The sequence below is a fragment of the Bos grunniens genome, chromosome 4 (assembly GCF_055505025.1).
Source record: "Bos grunniens cultivar Pamir isolate PY7600 chromosome 4, Bosgru_T2T1.0, whole genome shotgun sequence".
Lineage (NCBI taxonomy): Eukaryota > Metazoa > Chordata > Mammalia > Artiodactyla > Bovidae > Bos > Bos grunniens.
The window spans coordinates 70,831,291-70,856,402 of record NC_141168.1 but is presented as its reverse complement, the minus strand read 5'-3'; the positions used below and the strand labels follow the sequence as shown (position 1 = coordinate 70,856,402).

Here is a 25,112-nt window from a genome sequence, read left to right as displayed (position 1 = left end):
GCAGACTTTGGTATTATTCGGACTTCACGGTGAGACACACAAAAATCATGTACGAATAATATGTTCTCAGGAGATTTTTGATAGATGACTGCATCAAAAAGAAAACTTTTCTTATAAATAATTCCTTTTAAATCTTTAATTCCATCAGAAACATATAGTTTACCAGCAGTGCCTTTATTCTGCTGTCTACTTTCTAAACTTGATATGATTCATGATTTAGTAACACAAAAATCTTATTACTGTGAAAGGATGCAAAGGGCTGGTTTTCTTCCCTGTGTATTTGATCCATTTTTCTTGACATGCAGTATGATTCATGATTTGCAGCCATATCCCTACTCTCTGTTTTTCATCATACTCTCTGGATGGACAGTATTCAGTATGGCAATAATATTACACAATCACATCATTTTATGGTATAATTCCCATTTTGAACCAGTAACTAATTTAAACCTTTCAGAAGATAAACTCCTACCTTTGAAGAAGATCTTCCTATCTGAAGAAATTGTTCTTCCTTTGACTTCTTTAAATGAAAAGTCTTCTTAGCATTCCTCTGTGGGTTGAAGAGTGGGGAGACTGTTAACAAGACATTCGTCATCCATCACCACAGTCAATGCATTAACTCCAACTGACTCTCTGATGGGAAACACAATTACAGGGGAAGCCCTGCATGGAAAGACAAATTATGTATAGATTTGCCAGAACACATCTTTGCTGGTTTCAATCAAAAGTGACATCAGAGAAGTGACCAAAACTCTGGTGACCATACCCTCAACGGATCCCAATCAAAGCATCATGTCTGTGCCTTTTCAGTTTATGGGAATGGAGGGGATACGGAAAATGCATGCATACAGTGCGGCTACAATACCTCCTTGTTATGGGATGATGATGACTGAAATGTCTTATTTAGTAGAGTAGGAAATCTTCTATGTTTGAAAGGCCTCAAGATCTCAAGTGTTAGTCATGTTAGTCACTCAGTCACGTTCGACTCTTCACAACCCCATGGACAGTAGCCCTCCAGGCTTCTCTGTCCATGGAATTCTCCAGGCAAGAATACTGGAGTGGGTTGCCATTCCCTTCTCTAGGGGATCGTCCCGACCCTGGGTCTCCCACAATGCAGGCAGATTCTTTACCATGTGAGCCACAATATGAGCTGTGTGACTGAATATGGTACCACTTTCTGGGCCTCTGCTTTTGTCTTTAGTAGGATTTTAGAGAATATAAGAGCACCTACTAATCAGCAAGCTTCAAACTTTATGAGCATCAGAATCATCTGGGTAGCTGGCTACACTTTAAATTCTTAAGCTGCCAGAATCAAAGAGGGTCATAAAGAGATGATAGGAGCAGTCCAGAGCAGAGAAGACCCACCTGGGCTTTGACAAAGGGCCAGCTATGGACAATCCAGAGCCTGACCATCTTCAAGTCTCCTCTCCTCATCCTGAATGTTCCCAATGTTCCCTTTGCAAATATTCCAGCTGAGAAGTAGCCAGCAAAGGACAGTGCAGACGGGAGGAAAACAATCACAGCTGAGTACATTAGGTCTCTCTCTCTTTTTTTAAGACAACCAATTCAGGGACATCCATGGTTTTCTAAAAGAGAATCTGTGGCTTTTTGGACTTTGGACTTTTGAAAACAGAAGTCATACTATCAACCTCTGAAAAACCTTTCAGAGAAGAGACACAAGTGTCAATTCAGGAATTCCTGGCTTAACTCAAATATGAAGACAACTATGAATCACAAAATGATTCTATTACCAAAATAAAAAGATGTGTCATCGTCTCAGATGTTGTAGTTTAGGCACGTGTTATAAAATATCTTCTGTGTTCAACTGCAAAAAGCTTTATCTTAATTACATGTAAAACCATTCATTTGATTTTCATTGGCTCTGATGCAATGGTATTTTATCAGTACAAAATGTTAATGGTGCAGAGGTTAGTAATTCTTTCTTGAAATTAAAATCAATTTAGGATAGATGAGGTTTTATTTGTCATTTAGTTCCCACTTATAAAATCTCTATAAGTGTGTAGGAAAGAGTCTACAAGTATTTGAAGCTATGTCTATAATAATAATTCAACCAAACATTGAATATTTGATATGCATCTGTCAAAAGACTGGATAAATATAAATAAGAAGATAAGAATTAAATACGACATGTTTCATACATGAGAGATCTTAGTCCACGTACTGATGGGAAAACCAGAACTACCATCAGTCACCATAAAATGCAATATTTATAGAACATACTATGAAACCACAGACTCTTGAGAATCCCTTGAACTGCAAGGAGATCAAACCAGTCAATCCTAAAGGAAATCAATCCTGAATATTCATTGGAAGGACTGATGTTGAAGCTGAAGCTCCAATACTTTGGCCACCTGATGTGAAGAACTGACTCATTAGAAAGGACCTTGATTCTGGGAAAGACTGAAGGCAAGAAGAGAAGGGGACGACAGAGGATGAGATAGTTGGATGGCATCACCGACTCAATGGATATGAGTCTGAGCAAGCTGCAGGAAATGATGAAGGACAGAGAAGCCTGGTGTGCTGCAGTCCAAAGGGTCACAAAGAGTCAAGCGGCTGAACAACAACAATGAAACCACAAAAGAACAACTGATTCTACAAGGGGGCATCAAGGAAAGATTTCCACAGGACATAACACTTAAAGATGGGTAGAACGGTTTCCACAGGACATAGCACTTAAAGATGGGTAAAGAGGGCATTCTCAGTAGAGGGAAGGAACGGCAATGACCAAGAGGGTGGTATGTCCCCACTAGTAGAGCAATGGAGCAACAGGCACAGTGATGGTGGGAGGCAGGGAATATGGCCAAGAGGGGAGGCTACAGAGGTCATATGGTACTAGAGAGCAAGGGACCTTTAGCACCGACCAACTGACAAGTCTAAACTCGAACCCGAGCACAATGCAGTCCTGCTGAAGGTTTTAGGCAAGAGGAAACAACAGTTGTCAGCAGTGTGGTAACTGTCCAGGAGGGTAGAGACTGGAAAGGGAGGCTACTCTGGGGAATGTTTCAGTCACCAACAAAGAAGATTTTTGGCTTCTGGGTGCATCCTCCCAAAGCCCAACCCTAAGATGAATCAGGAAACACTGACGGAACACTGATTTAGGGGTAAGAACACTGATTTGGCCATGACATTTGACATTATTACAAGAAATAATGATCTTTATTTAATTAATGGACAGATTTTGTGACTTCATTGTCCTAATACGTGAGTGCATCTTTAGAAGGGGAACTCCATCAGGTCAGCATGCATGTGGGGTCTCACTTCTCTCCCCTCCACCCAGCCTTCTCTGCATCTTTCTGCATTGCTCTCCCCTAGGACAACTCAGCTCTGCTTCTGGTCCCGCCTGGGGGCATGTGGGGTAGCCCAGTGCCAGGTGTGACACTAGGGAAACCCCTCCTGTGACCTTTCTTTCTGTTATGATATGTGAGCCTTGATTTACTGGTATCCTCACACTGCAGTGCTAGTATCTGACACTGGTTTGGGCTTAAGGGAATCAGACCCTGCCTAACGGAGGGCACTGCTTCCAGGTCATTACTCACCTAGGGGAAAGGAGCCTGTCACCTCTTCCAGCCTAGAGTAACAGAGCTCTGCCCTGGGATTCAAGACCAAGGCTTCAGCTACTCATGCAAGTGTATTTCCTCTTGCTTTGGCAATGACCTCTACAAGCAGAAGGTAAACATTAGGGAATCTCATAGGCAGAGGAGAAGGTAAGCATTCTTGGGTCCACTGACCAAAATAAACCACAATCCTTTATCTCCAAATAATCTTGGTAAGGTGGATATGCAACTCAAAAGGTAGACTGTTCTTCTTAAGGTAGACTGTTCTTAAAGTTTCTTCTAAAACAAATTTCTCTGTATGGTGAAATCAACAGAAACTTAGAGAGTGCCTGAGTTTGCTGATCTAAGCCCTTTAAAAGTCTCTTTGCCCCACCTATTTGGCACCCTCATTGTGTCTGAAACACTAACATCACGTTGCTGGGGAGCTGCTATTGAAAAATCTGTATTACAGACGACTAGAGGCTACAGTTAAATATTGGGAAGTGAGTCCATTAAAGACACAGTCAATAAAATTGATTTTACTGTAATTTTTACCTGGAGGAGCTAAGAGAACTAACATGGAACAGGCTGTACTGTGTCCCAGATGCACAGGTAATACACCAATTCTAGAAGCATCATTACTGCTTGGACTCAGGGGCGGAAAACTCAAGCACAAAGAGGTGAAGTTAATGACCCCTGTCACACAACTGGCAAATCCTTCACTCAGAGCACAAGACCACTTCTGTCTGAATCCCAAACTCCTGCTTTTTCTATTTCTTCCTTTTGAGAGAGGGTAGGATAAACTTGCAGTGGGATGCTACTGAGATGGAACTGAGAGAGCAGGAAATTCTCAGAAAGAGTGGTCAGACTGAGAGGATGGCATCAAAGAAGCTGAGAATGAAGAGGGTCAGGAAGGGAAAAGGATGGTCCACAGGGTCAAAACCTACAGGAAGGACAAATGGCGAGATCTCAGCTGCTGTCAGACAGAAGTCCCCGAGGTGCTGAGCTGGGTACTACCCTCCGCCCTGCCCCCTGTTCAACACAGCTGGACTAAGCTTTCCAGCTGTCAGCAACACCTATGCACTAGCATGTCTATGCCTCTCTTCCAGGAATGCTTTTAATTACTGCTGCTAAGTCGCTTCAGTCGTGTCTGACTCTGTGCGACCCCACAGACAGCAGCCCACCAGGCTCCTCTGGTGTCTAGTGTCTCACAAAAGGGGCAGGTATGAAAATACTACTGGGTATGGCATAGAAGATGTTCTGAACATGGATTTTAAAAAGGAGGCAGTGCTGCGATGAACATTGGGGTACACGTGTCTCTTTCCCTTCTGGTTTCCTCAGTGTGTATGCCAGCAGTGGGATTGCTGGGTCATAAGGCAGTTCTATTTCCAGTTTTTTAAGCAATCTCCACACTGTTCTCCATAGTGGCTGTACTAGTTTGCATTCCCACCAACAGTGTAAGGGAGGAGGGTTCAGGATGGGGAACACATGTATACCTGTGGTGGATTCATTTCAATATTTGGCAAAACCAATATTGTAAAGTTTAAAAATAAAATAAAATTAAAAAAAAAAGAAAATGGAACAAAAGCAAAAAAATAAATAAATAAAAACCTAAAGTCTGTTACATAAAAAAAAAATAAATAAATAAAAAGGAGGCAAAGAAATACGGTTCTTTTGATAAGTTTGCATTATTTTCAGTATGATTCAATTCAAGGTAAAATGCCCTAAAAAAAGCACAGCTGTGTAATTTCCCACAGGTTTGGTTTCCCATAAGCATCATGTGAGAAAATGATTTTATCCTTGCTTACCTATACTACTGAAAGGGGCACTGCCTCATTTTTAACCTCCTTCTGATGATGTAAACCCTTAAACCTTTGCAAAGATCACCAAAAGACTATGTATTAACTATATTACCATGTCAGCAATTATGCCAAACATTTCTAGAGAATGAATGCTTGTTACATTCATTACTCTTGCTTTGACAACTGTATCAATGGGCTTTCATCACTCTGACACATATTTAGGTCAGTGGCATAGGGTAATACATCATTGTGAAGGATTATTTTTCCAATACCAAAGTAACAATTTAATTTTTTCTTAACCAAAATACAATCAACTTATCCTATTAAAGAAAGCCAGTTCTAACTCAAAGGGTCAAGATAAAATCTGATGTAATTTAAAAGTTGCCTTCACGAAAGATGAATAACATCTAGGTGAAAAATGTAACAAATCCAAAGGTCAAGGTACACAAGGTAAAACAATTACAAAAAAAAAAAAAAAAATGAATTCAATGGTGCATAAGATTAAAAATTTTCAGTATTTCAAGAAAGTGGATACTTGCCTTGGCCAGTCATAGAAAAATAATAAAATAAACTTCCTAACAGCTCCAAAATAAATTTAATTATTGATTGGTATTTTTGGCATAATTTGTTTTAAAATTAGAATTCACAACATTCAATACAACCAAAAATCTATTTTGCAAACACTGTTAGGAAATAGTATCAGCAAGGAAAAATACTTGAAATCTCATTTAGTTTATACTCTTCAGCACAACTGTGAGGTCATTAAAAATGCTTACTCTTTGGTTTCTGTGAGGTTGATTTCTAAAAACTGGTCTTAGGGATGATAATCTACCCTTTGGGGTAGATTACATCAAAATATCAAACATTTGACTTCTCAGTCCAATTATATTTTCAATTGTGACAATTATTTCCTGTTTACACTCTTAAAAATATACAGTTTTCTGAACACCAATTCTGGAAACCTTATACATAACAATATATTTATATGCCTGCACTATTACATATTTAAGTCGCATGCAAAATCGTTTTGTGCTTTTATCACTAGGAAATGATAGTAATTTACAAAGTTATTTTTAATCTTTGGTCTTAATGAAACTTCAGTTGTATCAGTCATGGACTAAAACCCAAACTCTTCTTTCTTTTCTTAACTTCCTGCCTTTGACATGATCCTTGGACTGAATCTGGGGCTCATTCATACTTATTAACCAGAGAGAAAAGGATAAATAAACAACCCTATTAAAATTGGCATTTATCTTTGGTTTCTCTGGGGTGTGCCTGCCATCCAGCAGCCGAATTCAGTTCAGCATGGCAGAAAGCCAAAATCATCTTGAAACCCAGTTCTCCCCATTTCAGCAGCCTATGAAACAAAATACATTCCAAAAGCAGGAAGTATGGTCTGAAATAAAGCAAGTTCTCCAACTAGTACCTCAACAAGATGGCACCCAGAGGGGCCCACCTCCATCACAACCTGGCTGGCAAGGGTTATGAGGACACAGAGCCCGGACTTTTAATTCTAAGTTTAGTGTCAACTTCAGCCTACCCTTACAAGACCAATAAACTTTTGCGTGTGTGTGTGTGTGTGTGTGTTATTCACTTAGTCGTGTACAGTTCTTTGTGATCCCATGGACTACAACCCAACAGGCTCTGCTGTCCATGAGATTCTCCAGGCAAGAATACTGGAGTGGGCTGACATTTCCTCTCCAGGGCATCTTCTTGACCCAGGGATTGAATCTGCGTCTCTTACGCCTTCTGCATTGGCAGATGCGTTCATTACCACTTGCGCCACCTGGACTTGGGACCACCTCCATGACCTCTTAAAAGTCAGGGTAGAGTGAGGTAGAGATCCATTCTGATGGGAAACTCTCGGGTGAACCAATGTGCTTTTCAGAGATATAAAGCCTGATAAATCAAATTAAACAGACTGAAGACAGACCCTCCCCAGAAGCTTCTGCCTGTTTTAAGTGACATTGTCACCTGCTACCTTGTAGACTGGTGCAAACAACCAAGAGTAAGCAAATCACACTGATGTTGGATAAATGCCGTCTTACTGCCTGTCAGTTTCCCTGGCCATCATGTTGTCGTACCCATACATTACTGGAACATTTCACGGTACCTAGAACATGCCACATTTCATGGTTTTCCAGGAGGAATAACTATAAGTGGAAACCTAGAAATCCAGTTGGCAGTAATGCTAGCTGTTCATCAAAGAGCCATTGTTCCCTCTGTCATGTAGAGGGGCTGTGTGGAAGAGGCTCCTGTCCAGGGTCTATATTTCCAGACCCCCTTGAATTCTAGAAAGACCTTGAGATGTAAGAGCGCTAATATGTATCACTTCTTTGCCCAGATGTTTCGGAAGCAAGTGTGTCTTTACCACACATCACATATCCCCACCGTTGGCTGGATATCAATACCCAACGTGACTGTGGAAGCCACATGGCCTGGCCCCTGTCACTGGAGGTCCCTGAAGGGTGACAAGCAGAGATCCTTCCCACCTGGCAGATAGTCTGTATTACTAGCACTGGACTGTGAGGAATTGGAAAGGAACAGGAGTTGGAAAGGAACTCTACTTTTTTTAGAAAGAAAGTGTTTCTACTGTTCAAGGGTTTGTTACAACTGCTAGCTCTGCCCTATCTAATAGAGTCAGCATGCCATGGACACAATAGAAACTTTAAGTTAAATCTATTCCCTCGTTGATCCCTTTTCTGTGTCTATAATCTAAGAGGAACAGATTTAATTTTATAATATTAGTGTATTCAGAGCAGTAGGGCAAGAGTGATTAAAGGATATTAAATAAGTCCTCTTAAAGACAATTAAAATAACTGTTTACTTCATTGAGGGAAGAAAAAGCTTAAAGGAGGCTGGTTGAACTGTCAATATATGTCATTGAACATAAAATCTTAAAAATTTTATATCACAGATAGTGAGAAACTATTTCTCAACTTCACTGAATATAAACCAAACAAATACAGAAGATTTAAGGTGATGGTATAAAAAATAACACTGTACCTAGAACATGGGTAAGATTGAAAATAGAGTTTTTCTAATTTACGGTTACCAGGGAGGAATGGTGGGAGGGATAAACTGGGAGGCGGAGACTGACATATCCACACCACTATATACAAAACAGATAATTAATAAGGACCTGCTGCATAGCACAGGGGCTCTTCTAGTTCTCAAAACTCCACAATGACCTACATGGGAAAAGAATGTGAAAGAGTGGATAGATGCATATGTGTAACTGGTACAACTTTGTTGTACAGCAGAAACCAACACAACATTGCAAATCAACTATAGTCCAATCATTTTTTTTTAATGGCTACAGCAGAATAGTAAGTATTGAGTTGAAACCTCGGCTTTTAAAATTCATCATCTCTCTGATCCATTGAAAGCAAATTAAGCTTTCTTGAAAAAAGAAAAGAAAACAGACTTTTTGAGAGAATCTGACTCTTTGTAGGCAAGGATGGAAATCCACTCTTGTAATAGGCACCCCCGGGAGTCCTGGGGGATGCAGCCCTGGGCCACACCATGGGCAACATGGCAAAGATGGCTCAACAGGGAAAGAGGCCACTTTGTGAGTTGTCACATTTCCTTCCTAGAAGAAAGCAGAACTGGGAAGGTTTCTTATACACAGGGTGGAATACAAACTCTTTCAACAAACATTACAGAGCTCCAGGAATCCAGACAAGTTAAGATATGATCCCAATCCTTAAGAAGCTTACAGTTTTAGGACAGTGACAGTGAGTGTATATCTGTGTTTGTGTATGTGTGTGTGTGTGTGTGTGTTGTGTGTAGAGAAAAGAGGAAACCAAGATGATTCCGTGTTAAACCAGGGGAGGTGAGAGCTTATCTATGGGTGGGCAGGTGTCTCCCACCATGGTCCCTGGTTCCCCAGTCTCTCCAAGGCATCCTTGTCCTGGAACACAGTCTCCAGATAACGTTACCACCCACCAAGACACGATGAAACAGAGGCACCCAACCCTATTCTAGAAGCAAAAGCAGTTCACTTTTCTATATTTTACATACCAAACTTCCATGTGAAGTGATGAGAAGAAAAGATCCAAGGGAAATTAAAAAAAGTTTTCTCAAACTACATGGCTGTGTGGGGAGCCACTTGTTTAACGGGTAGTTTCAGTCTGGGATGATGAAAAACTTCTGGAGACAGATGATACTGATGGTCATACAGTGGGAATGGGCTTACTGCCCCTGAACTACACATTTTAAAATAGTAACTTTTACATTATATATGGGCTTCCCTGGTTGCTAAGTGGTAAAGAATCCCTCAATGTAGGAGACTTGCAAGAGACATGAGTTCGATCCCTGGGTAGGGAAGATCCCCTGGAGAAGGAAATGGCAAGTATTCTTGTATTCTAGTATACTTGCCTGGAGAATCCCATGGACAGAAGAGCCTGACAGGCTATAGTTCTTGGGGTCGCAAAGAACTGGACATGACCAAGTGACTAGACAACAACAAACAGACTTCCTTCTAATTCCATTAAATTAATGAATATAGGATAGTTGCCAGAAAAAAAAATTCAAAGTACACCTTATACTCTCTCACCAATATATTGTGTCCTTGAAAAAGTCAGGCAAACATTAATCTATTCAACAAATATTTAATAAGCAACAACTATGCTTTAGACATTCAGAAAACGAAGATCATGGCATCTGGTCCCATCACTTCATGGGAAATAGATGGGGAAACAGTGGAAACAGTGTCAGACTTTATTTTTTTGGGCTCCAAAATCACTGCAGATGGTGACTGCAGCCATGAAATTAAAAGACGCTTACTCCTTGGAAGGAAAGTTATGTCCAACCTAGATAGCGTATTGAAAAGCAGAGATATTACTTTGCCAACAAAGGTCCATCTAGTCAAGGCTATGGTTTTTCCTGTGGTCATGTATGGATGTGAGAGTTGGACTGTGAAGAAGGCTGAGCACCGAAGAATTGATGCTTTTGAACTGTGGTGTTGGAGAAGACCCTTGAGAATCTCTTGGACTGCAAGGAGATCCACTCAGTCCATTCTGAAGGAGATCAGCCCTGGGATTTCTTTGGAAGGAATGATGCTAAAGCTGAAACTCCAGTACTTTGGCTACCTCATGTGAAGAGTTGACTCATTGGAAAAGACTCTGATGCTGGGAGGGGTTGGGGGCAGGAGGAGAAGGAGACGACAGAGGATGAGATGGCTGGATGGCATCACTGACTCGATGGACGTGAGTCTGAGTGAACTCTGGGAGTTGGCAATGGACAGGGAGGCCTGGTGTGCTGTGATTCATGGGGTCGCAAAGAGTCGGACACGACTGAGCGACTGAACTGAACTGAACTGATGCCTTAGACACTATTCTAGATACTGAAGATAAGAGTAGTGCACACAATAAAATCCTACCATCATAGAGCATTTATTTATTCATCCCCTCAATAAATATTAGTTAAATGGCTATGACTTGCCAAGTCCTATGCTGGACACCAGAGATACAATGGTGAAAACACAATGAAAACATCCACAAACCAAACCCCTTCTTGCCCTCATGAAGCTTCTATAGGCAACTGCAGGAGACAGATATTGATCAAATAATCACAGAAATGAATTGAAAATAATAATTCTTTTTTTTCCTTTTCACCTAGAATTCTACTGAATAACATATTAACCATGTTATAACAATTCTTTAAAGTCTTCAGTGCAGAGCTGCATGGGGCTCCTAGTGTGTGGTGATGGAACTGCCTTTGTCAAGGAGGCTGGTCTTCCTGAAGGAAACAATGACTGGGCTGGGATGTAAGAAATGGAGCTGGGAAGAAGGGTGGCCTGAGCCCAGCAGAGACAAAGGTGAGTAGCCCCAGTGAGGCTGGAGAAGCAGGCAGAGGCCCAGCCCTGCGGAGCCCTGGAGATCCTTCAGTCTTTACCTCAAGCATCATGGGGAGCCCCAGATGCACTTTAATGAGGCTGAGGGTAGGAAAGGAATGATTTCATTAGAAATAATACTTATTTTGCTGCTTTAGCGATTTTAAAACAGCAAAGTGAAAATGAGGGCAAAAGCAAGTGAATTCCTGTACAGTTACAAAAATAGGTGAAGCTCTGAAGCTTTCAGATGAAAGGCAGTAGTTAACATATCAAAGATCATCATGGTCAGATGAGAAATTAGAAACAGCCCTCTGTTTTTTAATTCGTTTGTGTTGATCAAAACATAGTCTCTTAAATTTCTACTGTATACTCTATTAATGAAGTAGAATTTGATTAAAAGTGAGTCACCTGAATTTGCAAGCCTGACAAATTAAGTTACACACACTTGATTAATACTGTTTCAAGTGGATATTTTGCAGGGCGGGGGGTAGCAGGGGACAAGGGAAACTATTTGATGAAAAATAATGAAGTGTATTAAACTTCACAAAATATGATTACTTGGCATCTTTCATTAACATGTAAAGTGAAAACGGGACAGTTAACTAAATATTGTCCTAGCTTGATTAATATTTATGGTCGTGAACAAAGAATCAAACGCACAGTGTTTCTTCCTTTAAAATATGGTTGTCAATGCTAATATATGCTGCTGAATGGGAAAAACATTCAGATTGGCATAATGCTGTGTGCTAAGAGCACATCTATAAGGGAAAGGAAAAACCCTACCTTTTGTATATAATCAGGTTTGCCATATGCTCCCTCTTTTAATTTGCACAGATTTAAACATTCAGTAAGTAGGTGACAGAAATTTCTGCATTTCAAATTCTGGAAAAAAATAGGAATAAGGAAACATCAAACTCATAATTGTGTCGTTGAGCTGCTCTGACCCTAGAACAACACAGTTCATCCCAGACTATCTCTCAAAGTTCAGAAAAGGTGTATAGACTTGATCCATATGATATGCACAATTCATCTTTCCACCAAACTCATGATACAATTCAGATCTGTCAATTCATTGTTCTGCCTAAGTTACCATAAGAATGCAATGTAAACAGCCAGAAGAATGCTCCCAAGGATGCTTTATCCACATTTTATTGTAAACTACCAAAGCCTCCTTGATTTTATAGGTCCCAGTGACTAATGACAGACTATTTGCAGAGGCCTCTACATCTATCATCTTTAGGGACATAGCCTTACAATATCTTAATTTTAAAGTTTAATCTGACTTGATTTAAAGCCTAGTAATTACCCAGGTTCGATCCCTGGGTTGGGAAGATCCCCTGGAGAAGGGAATGGCTACCCACTCCAGTATTCTTGCCTGGAGAATGGACAGAGGAGCCTGGAAAGCTACAGTCCATAGGGTTGCAAAGAGTCAGACACGACTGAGTGACTAACACTTAAAAAAAAAATTATATTCAAACAATTTACACTTTGGCCCTACACATTTAAAAATAACTTTTAAATTGCATGTTCAAAATTATTCTAATTTTTAAGGCAAAGTTTTAAATGTTCAATTAAGCTGTCCATTGTTATCAACACTCTAGTTCACAGTCTTAGCAGATGTTACAAATAATAAGTCAGACTGTAAAGAAAGGGATGAAAATGCAATAAATCAGATTTAGGGCCAGTAAAGAGTAATGAATGCATTAAACAATTAAGAGTATCATTTGCACATCTTTTGTTGTTGTTGGCACTAAACCTATCTCACTATACAGATAAAATGAGAAGAGGTCTGAAAAACTTTCAAACATTCAGATAAAGACCAGGCATTTCTTTCTTCTTTCTTTATCTTAGATATGAGTTTTCAAAGCTGGCAAGCCCCTTTGGTTTCCAATTTCCTTTTTGCTCTGGTTTCCTCGTCTCTTCTCGATGCAGACATGAATTCACAGGCAGTCTCCTCACTTTCACTTTCCCCACAGCTTCCTGAGCAGTTGCCACGCTCACTGAACTCAATTTGCGGTCTTTTCATAATACTGCTCTGGAAAGGAATGAACCACAACAGAAACAAAACTAAATGCGTTCCAAATACAACTTTGATGTCACTCTAGAGACTTTGACTCTGTTTCCCATAATTTTGATTGGCACCCGAGACCACCTAATGAGGATTTTTGCCTCCATTTCTTAGTTGTCTATACAAGCGCTAATTTTCTTTTCTTTCTTTTTAAAACTGTATTTCCCAAAGAGCTTCAGAACTGGCATTAGGTACTATCTGTCTATCTACTGGCCCTGTGGCGTGTGGGATCTTAGTTGGCTGACCAAGGACCGAACCCGCACTCCTGCACTAGAAGCAGGGAGTCTTGACCCCTGGACCACCGGGGAAGTCCCTGCGAGCACTAATTTTCCACTTTAGTTTTTACATTGATTTTTTTTTAGTCAGAGGGAACTTTCTGAGCAAGAAAAGAAAAAACAAAACAAAACAAAAAAGCAGAGGAATCTAACAGGATTTCAATTATGGCCTGGGAGAACCCCTAATCACACTTAAGCCCACCAGTACAGATTTCTCCCTAGCAGTCTCTGGGCAGAGTGGCCTAATCCTGATCAATACCAAAATGGCTCTGGGAGTCTCAAGTCTCTAAATCAGCCTCTCAACTTGAGAATCTGAAATTCTTGGTCTTATAGAAATCACAATACTATTAGTTCCAGATCACTGACCAAAGTCAAGACCAAATATGAAGCTGTCCATTTAAAGAGGTCATCTTTAATGTAACATGATCTGTAATAAATGAGCTATTATTTCTAAATAAAGCAATCAAATTATGAATTCAATAGCTTACCAGGTGACAAAACAGCTTACCTCACTGTGTACAAAATGGGGTTAATAATCCTGACCTAGCTCCTAAGGTCTCTAGGGCCAATTCATTTAAGAGTTGTCCAAGTGCTGTATAAATGTTACTGGTGTTATGAAAGCTTGGTTTTATTGTCATCAGAACACTACCATCATGAAAAGGAATTTAGAGGTTTGGTCAGAGGTGAATAAACAAAGCAAAGTCTATGCTAATACAAGTACCCTCTGACCTTGGATCACTGAACTTGAAAAATCACACAGATCAGAATGTAAATGAAGTTTGCATTTTCGGAGACACAGTTTTTGTTATTTTATTTCCTATTCAAGTTCTCTGCTTTGAAATCACTACTTTGGAAGCAAAACAAGCAATTCCATTTTCAATTTCCACCTCCCCACCGTTCCCCCGCTTTTTGCATTATTCTCATCGCTATTCCCAGCATCATTTGCATTAAAGCATGACACTGAAGGCATCCAAGGCCTTTCTTTCTGAATCAACTATCTGGCACACCCAGGAAACATGCCTGTCAGTACACATGGGGTGAGTAGATACCAGTCTTCTTTAAGGGTTTTTTTTCCCCCATATTGTATGATTCCTAGACTTTCAGTTTCCTTTCCCCAGTTAACTTTCCATGATTCATTTGTTTATTTGGCAAATAGTTACTGAGTGCCTAGTAAGTACCAGGCATGTCCCAGGTGCTGGAGAGAACAGTGACTAAACAGGACAGAAATCCTGGCTCTCATATAACTTATATTCTAGTGGGTGAAGACAAGCAGAAAGCAAAATAAATAATTCAATAGACAGAATATGTTAGAATGAAAAAAACAACATATGGTGAGAGGATGGGAGGGCAGAGATGGGGAGCTGTTGACATTTTACATATGATGGTCAGGGGAAAACTCCTTGAGAATGTGTGATCTCAGTAAAGATTTGAGGAAGGTGAGTGTGAGAGCCATTGGGAAAGGGTTTTGCAGGTAAGGCAAGAGTTCTAGGAAAATTCAGAGACTCCGAGGTAGGCATTTACAAGTTTTTTGTTTGTTCGTTTTTGGGGGGTTTTTTTGGCCATCCAGTGCAACATGTGAGATCTTAGTTCTCTGACCAGGGATCAAACCCACAGCTCCTGCATTGGAAGCAGGGAGTCTTAACCACTGGACTGCTAAAGTAAGTCCCAGGAGTTTGCATATTTGAGAACAGCAAGAAGATCAGGGTAGCTGAAGGGAGTGAGTAAGGGAGAGAAAAGCAGAAGATGAAGGTAGACGTGAAGTGGGGCACCAGATGAGCTTGGGCTGGTTTATCATTGCAAGGCCTCTGGCTTTCCCTCTGCCTTAAATGGAAAGCCCTTGAGAGGGGTTCTGAGCAGAGCAATGACATGATCTGAGGTCCATTTTAAAGTGTAAAACAGGCTGCATTGAAAAACAGGCTGCAGGGGAGTAGAGTAGAGACAGGAAGACCATGCAAAAGGCTATTCCAACACCTCTGAGCACATATTAGTGACTTGTTCCAGTGGGGGTGGGTGGCACGTAAGTACAGCTTCGTGGTTTTCAATTAGTAATCACATCCTTCTTATTCATTGTGCTGTGGTTGCTTGAATTACTTCACTCTCTAAGGGAATATTTTTTCTTCAAAACATTCTCTTCTATACCCTCCCTATTGACAATAATGCTTTCCCTCTCATTAGACCATCTTAGACAGGGTCAAAACATCCCACATTTGGATGTAGTCAAATTAACAAGGAGATTACAGTTAAGAGATAAACTAAGGTGTATTAAAAATGAGGTTATTATTCAAGGGAAAATCTATTCAAATCAGGTAGCCTCCAATCTAGCAGATGGAAAGGGGCTCTGAGAAGCTTTACGAAATGAAAGACTTTTATAGGCAGAACGGAGCAGGCAAAAAGCAAGTTTGTTATTGCAAAGCTACTCTCCTTTAGCGAGCAGCAGAGGTCTATTAGGCAGATGACCTCACTAGTGCTGATCAGGTGACTCCTGATTGGCTGGTTTAAGATTCCATTCCTATGCAAGTAAAAACACAATGAAGTATCACCTCATACAGGTCAGAATGGTCATTATGAGAAAGTCTACAAATAAATGCTGGAGAGGGTGTGGAGAAAATGGAACCCTCCTACACTGTTGGCGGGAATGTAAGTTTGTACACCTACTATGGAGAACAGTAAGGAGCCTCCTTAAAAACCTTAAAAATCAGAATTATCATGTGATCCAGCAATCCCACTCCTGGGCACATATCCAAAGAAAACTGTAATTTCAAAAAGATACATGCACCCCAACATTCATAGCAGCACTATTTACAACAGCCAAGACACGGAAACAACTGAAGTGTTCATCAGCAGCTGAGTGGATGAAGAAGATGTGGTATATGTATACAATGAAATACTGAAGTGACCTGAAAGTCACTCAGTTGTGTCCGACTCTCTGTGACCCCATGGACTGCAGCCTGTCAGGCTCCGGGAGTGGATTGCCACTTCCTTCTCCAGGAGATCTTCCCGACCCAGGGATTGAACCAGGGTCTCCCGCATTGTAGGCAGACGCTTTACCATCTGAGCCACCAGGGAAGCTGACACAAACAACTTTATCAATGAAACAGACTCAGAGAACAAACCTGAGGTTGCCAAAGGGAAGAGGGAGTCGGGGAGGGATGGACTGGGAGTTTGGGATTTGTAGATGCAAACTATTACGTAGAGAATGGATAAATAACAAGGTCCTGCTGTATATCACAGAGAACTATATTCAGTATCCTATTTATTGAATATATTTATATATTCAATATATATTGATAAATATATCAACATTTATTATGTGACAAACCAGAATGGAAAGAATATGAAAAAGAATGTATATATGTGTATAATTGAGTCACTTTTGCAGCATGGCAGAAATTAACACTGTAAATGAACTATAAACAAGCAAATAAAGCTCTTTTTGTAACATTTAGTAGTAAGAAAACTAATAAATGTTTCTTTAACATTAATCACAAATATATGTACAGAACTACACATAAACATATCTAATGTGCTCGATGAGATATGCAAAATTAATACACAAAGATATATCAAATAACTCTTCTACTTTTTGAGTGCTCCAAGGTCTCAAACATGACAAGATTAACAAATCTGGCTTGAGAGGTATGTTGGTACCAAAGAGAAGTGTAGCTAACAAGGACTTCCCAATAATCAGGGCACTCTGAACACTGAAAGAGGCAGATAAGAGTGCATCCTCACAATTTTATTTACATTAATGACACGGTAGTGAGTATTTCAATAGGGGCCAAAGCTTGAAAGCATTTCAGATTCCATTTGAATTTCAGGGCCAGGCTATTATGCAATAGAGTATCCATAATGAGATTTCCTGAGAAAAATGAAAGGAACTATGAAAAGCAGAGTACAGTCAAGAATGACAAAGAGAAGTGTTGACCAAGTAGCAGAATTAAAATCTAAGAGCACAGTTATTTAAAGAGTAGGAAAATTCAGAATGAAAAGAAAGCAGCCATGGGAAATGAATGCAACTTGTTAACACCAGAAATAAACACTATTCTTGATACAATTCACAGAAGCATGAGTCTTAGGTCATGTGTAATATAAAGGGAAATTTCATTGATTGAATATTTCCTTTTCTGGAAATGAAATATAAATATCAAGTTTGAGAAAGGTGCTTTTCTTTGAGTCCTATATGAAATTAACAAAGCAATGCAAATTTCTCAAAAGAATCCAGTGATGAGGGAGAAAAGCACGAAAGCAGTGGAGACTTCTTTTGACAGAGAGAAAAGGAAGGAGGCATGAACCTCATGAATCATGTTGCCCTTATCCTTCAATTCTTTTAACATCACTCAGTGATTCTGGCATCTTTCTTCTCTTTTCTCTCACTCTCTTAATTATTCTACTTTCAAACCAAGGGCTTTGATTTTAATATTTTTAATCTACCTAACACCAGCTGTTGCCAGAGTCTTCCTATTAAAGGGCTTAGTTCAAAGAGCCTGATCATTACAGCAAACATTGAGCACATGGAGGCTACAATGTTTTGGAGAGAACACTCGTCCGAATGCCCAAGTCAGAATCGACCCCTGCACGTTCCTCCTTGCAGAGCTTGGAGCCTGCCACTGAATCTCACTTTTCTCATCCTTAAAATAGGGATCATAAGACATGCCCTCTCCAGAAAATATGCCCAAGAGGATCAAACTAGACATTGCAAACTGAAAAGCACTCTAGAGGAATGTTACTTTTACGGTTATTTTTACATTATTTTACTATTGTCAATAGAAAGTATCAACGATAACAAAAAACTGCCCCAGGAAAATAGCAGAATGTCTTTAAATACACTATTCTATGTCCTGCTGTAATAAAATCAGATAGCAAGTATTTCCAGGGCTGTTTTAAAGGATGCCAAACTTTGTTGCATTAGTGTAATTAAACCATGTTTCATCTCATGAGGGTCAAAAAACTGAGAGATGTGGAATATAATCTCACAGGTGGTCTTTGAAGATACTTCATGAGCTAAAGCTAACAAATCCAATTATAGCATTAAAAAAAAATGTGCTTCTAATCCAGCTTTTCTTGTTCTGTTGACCTTTGTGGAATATAGGAGAACTAATACAGAAAACTTGCGGGAAATTCTCAAGCTAGTGCAGAAAGAATGACAATAGAATTCTCTTTCAAATAAAAAAGGGAAATGGCTAAAGTTTATACCACATTTTCTGCATGGAAAGCACTATAATTACAGTGTAAAGAACAACAGGAATAGAGCAGATAAAGCCTGGCTGGAAAACTGTTTCAAGGTAATATAAAAATGGTCCATGAGACCATTAAGAATAAATAGCTATATGCAGGATGACAAAATACACTGACATTCTGTTGCTATAGCCTGAGAGCAAACATAAGCTACGAGTACTTACTTTTCCCTGAACTATGCTTGCAGTTGAGCGGTGAAAAAATACTTGAACTAAATTTGTCATGCGCCCATCCAAGTCTTTCTTGTCAGTGTTTAACAAGCCATGTGAAGGACACTGATTTTTGATACAAACTCCACACACCAGATCAGCACACTAAATGAAATCAAATCAATGAACAGAGATCAGAAAGCTTGAGACCGCCTTTATGGTTGGAATACAATTCTAATTTTGGCTTGGGTTTTAAACAGATCATTAAAATGCTACCTGGGAGAGGGGACCAAGATCCATCCCTTCCAGGAAACAGTCACACCTCGCTCCCTCTGTATAGAAACAAGCCCAGATATTACCTTACAGATAAAGTTATCTTACTGCTTCCTATTTCTTTTCAGCAGCAAAAGGAAAATTTCAGAGAGCCCTTACCAGCATATTTCTGCAGATAAAACACTGGCTTCTGATCCCTGCTGTGGCTGGACCCTGTGCAGTAAAATGGTAAAGACCTCTCTGCGGCGATCCAAAGCTGCTCAGACCTCCAGGGCCTCCCAGGGTGATCAGGCAGCCTGGCTTTGTGGCAATACAATGGGGGTTAAACATTTCCCCATATCCATTGAGAAGCAAGAGAAATCTGTTTAGTGGCTCCAAGTTATTTAGCAAAGTGCACAATAGGTGATGGTTTGGTAATATTATTGTTTTAAGAAGTAACCGCCTTGGGATTAGCAGATACACACTGCTATACATAACAAAGATTACCAGCAAAGACTTACTGTATGGCACAGGGAACTCTAGTCAGTATTTTGTGACAACCTATAAGGGAAAAGAATCTGAAAAAGAACAGATATAAATATACAGGTATGAATGAATCAATGTGCTGTGCATCTGAAACTAACACAACACTGTAAATCAACTATACTTCAATTCTAAAAAATTTAAAAAGAAGGTACCTGCCATATTTTCACCTCTGATGGGAGAAGTAAGGTGTTATTTTTAAAAACTTACTATTTTTTCTTTACTTTTTCAATTTTTTATTGAACTATAGTTGATTTACAATGTTGTGCCAATCTCTGCTGTACAGCAAAGTGACTCAGTTTGTACATACATAGATCCATTTAAAAAATATTCTTTTCCATTATGGTTTATCACAGGATACTGAACTGAATATAGTTCCCTGTGCTATGCATTGCTGTTGCTGCTGCTTCAGTCGTGTCCAACTCTGTGCGACCCCATAGATGGCAGCCCACCAGGCTCCCCCATCCCTGGGATTCTCCAAGCAAGAATTCTGGAGTGGGTTGCCATTTTCTCCTCCAATGCATGAAAGTGAAAAGTGAAAGTGAAGTTGCTCAGTCGTGTCCGACTCTTCGCGACTCCATGGACTGCAGCCCACCAGGCTCCTCTGTCCATGGGATTTTCCAGGCAAGAGTACTGGAGTGGGGTGCCATTGCCCTCTCTGGCGCTATGCATTAGGACCTTGTTTATTCATTCTATATATAGTAGTTTGCATCTACCTACCCCAAACTTCCAGTACACCCCTCTTCCTACCCGCCACTTGGCAACCACAAGTCGGTTCTATGTCTGTTTCTGTTTCATAGATAGGTTCATTTGCGCCATATTTTAGATTCCACACGTAAGTGACAGCATATGGTATTTTGTCTCTCTTTCTGACTTACTTAGCATGATAATCTCTAGTTGCATCCATGTTGTTGCCAATGGCATTATTTAATTCCTTTTTATGGCTGAGCAGTATTTCATTGTATATATGCACCATATCTTTATCTATTCCTCTGTCGATGGGCCTTTAGGGTGTTCCCATGTTTTGGCTATTGTGAATAGTGTTGCTATGAGCACAGGGATGCATGTACCTTTTTAAATTATAGTTTTGTCTTGGTATATTCCCAGGAGTGGGATTGCTGGATCATATAATAATAAAATCTACTGTTAAGAAAACTCTTAGAAATCCTTTCTGGTCACTGCTTAAATACTTTTTCTTTACAGGACACAGTAACTGCTTAAGATGGGCTTGTTTTTTTTCCAGCATCAGGACCTACTTCACAAACATGTGTAACCTGTCGTCCAGACTCCCACCGACCATTTCTGCCTTTTTCTCCTTCCATGGCAGCCTATGTGCTTCAAATAATCCAATGTGAGACCTTAGTAAAAACAAATACTATAACTGTTTTTCTTTGTTTCCTTTCCCCTACTGACTTATTTCTCAATTTCAGTCCTCCCATGGTCATCAGTACTCACCTATCTGACTTGTAAAAACTTAAAAAAAATTGACTATTATTACTCTTATAAGCCAGGTATTATTGACACATAAGTACACAAATAAAAATAATAAATAGAAGGAATTTTCATTAGAGTGCTAAATACTTCAGGGTTAGATTTTATGTTAAGAAGACCTGAAGAAAGTAATGGAGGGTGTTCTGAAATGTCGTATGTATTTTTATAGCTATGACCTCATTGTTGGCATTGCCACAAATCCTTAAGCCCCTTGTTTCTGGTAAAATTTCTAAAGACTATTTTCAAGCTTCAAGGTTCTCTTAAAAAGCTTCAAGAAAAGAAGAAAAAGTCAATAAAAGTCATTCGCCAGCTATGGTTCAAGATTAGAAAGTGTCCATTTACTAGATTTTCAATGACAGTGATTTACTTCCTATAGGAAAAAAAACCTAAAAATCTGTTCCCCATTTATTACAGTGATGGTCGTGAACAATGGGTGGATATATATCTTTAAAGCTCTTTTCAACATTTAAGACTTGCTTAGAATCATGCTTTTCTTCACAAAAGCACAACCAACATGTAACACCGTCTCCTTCAAAGCACAGTGTCAGGGAGATTAACAACAACCAGGGCCACGTGAGCTCGGAAGCCCAAGCAAGTAGAGACATCAGAGCATCCTGACGGGGTCTACCTCTGTGCAGCTGTTTCTCTGCTGAACACGCCCTAATGAGCTTTGAAAAAACTGAGAAACTTATGCTTTCAAAAAACTTGGAAAACATAGACTAACTTTCAGACTTTTTTTCTTAGTCTTTTAAAAGATAAAACAAGTAGAGGGGGAAAGCCTTTAAAGTTACTTCTTCCTAATGACATATCTGCTGCTCTGTATACATGTTATTAATGGTACCAGCGGACAGGAAACAGTAAAAAATCAGCTACACGTGTCAATATACGGCACACACGGTTGGGGACAGAAACTGCTCTAGACAGCAGCATTTCTACTTGCTTTCCCTTTGGGTATTTTCCCATCATTTCTTTGGAGTGACTGGGGAGATGAATACACAGAGTACAGAAGTTTGTATGAGCAATGACAATAATTTGAATGACATTACAATGATGGATATATGTCATTATACTTTTGTCCAAACTGACAGAATGTACAACACTACTCATCTCATTAAAGTGCACTCTAAGATGAACTGGGGACCTTGGTGACTGTGATGCGTCAATGCAGTTCATCCTTGGTTTAAAAAAAAAAAGTATCACTGTACTGATAATGGCTATGCATGTGAGGGAAAGCAGTATACAGGAAATTTCTATACCTTCCTTTCAGTTTTGCTATAAATCTAAAACTGCTTTTAAAAGGGTCTCAAAAAAAATAACACCCAAGGTAGACGTTTTGGGTAAAATTTTTGTTTCACTTTTATATATGCGTGTATATATATATATAAAACATATGTGTGTGTTTATTAGATTGTGATATAAAAATGAAGTTTTTAGATCAAAAAAGTTTGCAGGGCACTGTAGTTAAATTATACCAGCAAATAAAAGCCCAAATTAACCTAAAAAAAAAAAAAAAACTCTCAAAATTTAAACCTTCCCATTGGAAAGAGAATGTGCCTATGTCTTTCTATGAATACGTTAACATAACCTTTTCTTTTCCGAGTGGGCTATTCCCACAGGTAGAAAAAAGGCTCACACACTGATGTGAAAGAAGGCTGTTATTTTAAAGGACAGCGTAAGGACTACTTATAAAACGGTGCTTTAAAAGGCAATTGTGTTCTGAACAGTCAGGGCTGAAAGGAGGAGAGACAAGTGTGATTATGCGGCTTGACTGACCGAGCCTAATCAGGATTATTTCGGCACACTGCTTCCCTACAGCCGTGGACCCATTAAACACTAAACGCTTCTGCGGGCCCACTTCCCGCTCTGTCTCCCACTGTGACCCGCTACTTTTCCACACTGGTTACTCACTGGGCTTCTCAAAACATTTTTTGGTAAACGGAGGTACCAGGTTTAATAGGCTCCTCCAAAGTCATCATCAAATCTGTCATTTTTATGACAAGAGTGGGTACTGTCCCCACTTTAAAACAGCACCATTTGGACTGTTACACAGAAGGGTGCCCTTGGAAGTAATTCTGTTACCTTCCAATATATTTTTATTAAGCAAAGTGGAAGTTGACAACTACAACTCTTTCCATAAAAGCTGCTCTGGCTTTGAAAACGTCATTTTGGAATATCTCATTTAAACTCATGAGGCGATGAACTCTTATCACCCTGTGGACCACATCATTCTCAAAATGGTGGCTCCAATTTGGGGACCAGGCGTTGGTAACTTTGGGCATCAAAATCTACACTCTGCTTTCTGTTTCCCTATCCTATCCTCCATGGACAGACAGGAGATCAAACCAGTCAGTCTTAAAGGAAATCAACCCTGAATCAAACCTGAATCCTCATACTCATTGGAAGAATTGATGCTGAAGGTGAAGCTCCAGTATTTTGGTCACCTGATGTGAGAAGCCGACTTATTGGAAAAGTCCCTGATGCTGGGAAAGATTGAGGGCAGAAAGAGAAGAGGGCATCAGAGGATGAGATGGCTGGATGGCATCACTGATGCAACGGACATGAACTTGAGCAAACTCTGGGAGACGGTGAGGGATGGGGAATCCCAGTGTGCTGCAGTCCCAGGGGTCGCAAAGAATAGGACACAACTGGATGACTGAACAACAACATCCTGCAGGTGGTCCAGACTCGGCCATTCCTGGTGTATAACTGATTTTCTACACGTATGACGTGGTACCCATTTTAATTGTAGAATATAAAAATATTAGATGTGCTTTTTCACAGATATACTTCATTTAAACCCCAAATTACGTATCTATACAATGAGAAGTTTTAATTTTTAAAAATTGTAGTATGGCTGATTCACTACATTGTGTTAGTTACTGCTGACAGCAAAGTGATTCACTTATCTATGTATAAAATATACATTCCTTTTTCCATTATTTTCCATTATGGTATATTATAGGATATTGAATATAGCTCCTTGTGCTACACAGTAGCATCTTGTTGCTTATCTGTTCTATATACAGTAGTTTGTACCTGCTAATCCCAAACTCCTAATATATTCTACCCTCTTTCCTCTTTGGGAACCATAAGTTTGTTCTCTATGTATGTGAGTCATTTCTGTTTCATAAGTTCATTGGCATCATATTTTAGATTCCACATATAAGTGATATCATATGGTATTTGCCTTTGACGTGAAAGTGAAAATGGAGAGTGAAAAAGTTGGCTTAAAGCTCAACATTCAGAAAACGAAGATCATGGCATCCAGTCCCATCACTTCACGAGAAATAAATGAGGAAACAGTGGAAACAGTGTCAGACTTTATTTTGGGGGGCTCCAAAATCACTGCAGATGGTGACTGCAGCCATGAAATTAAAAGACGCTTACTCCTTGGAAGGAAAGTTATGACCAACCTAGATAGCATATTCAAAAGCAGAGACATTACTTTGCCAACAAAGGTCCATCTAGTCAAGGCTATGGTTTTTCCTGTGGTCATGTATGGATGTGAGAGTTGGATTGTGAAGAAGGCTGAGTGCTGAAGAATTGATGCTTTTGAACTGTGGTGTTGGAGAAGACTCTTGAGAGTCCCTTGGACTGCAAGGAGATCCAACCAGTCCATTCTGAAGGAGATCAGCCCTGGGATTTCTTTGGAAGGAATGATGCTGAAGCTGAAACTCCAGTACTTTGGCCACCTCACGTGAAGAGTTGACTCATTGGAAAAGACTCTGATGCTGGGAGGGACTGGGGGCAGGAGGAGCAGGGGACAACAGAGGATGAGATGACTGGATGGCATCACTGACTCGATGGACGTGGGTCTGGGTGGGCTCCGGGAGTTGGTGATGGACAGGGAGGCCTGGCGTGCTGCGATTCATGGGGTTGCAAAGAGTCGGGCACGACTGAGCGACTG

General features: G+C 39.9%; 1 protein-coding gene across 16 annotated transcripts in view; it reads right to left on the bottom strand.

Moving 5' to 3' along the window:
• Positions 1 to 25,112, bottom strand: part of NRCAM (neuronal cell adhesion molecule) — a 249,991-nt gene that overhangs the window by 166,418 nt on the left and 58,461 nt on the right. For all 16 annotated transcript variants that reach the window (XM_086396801.1, XM_086396798.1, XM_086396803.1 and 13 more), the window contains exon 2: positions 473 to 550. The gene's annotated coding sequence lies outside the window, so the exon portion shown is untranslated. The remainder of the gene's footprint in view (positions 1 to 472; positions 551 to 25,112) is intronic.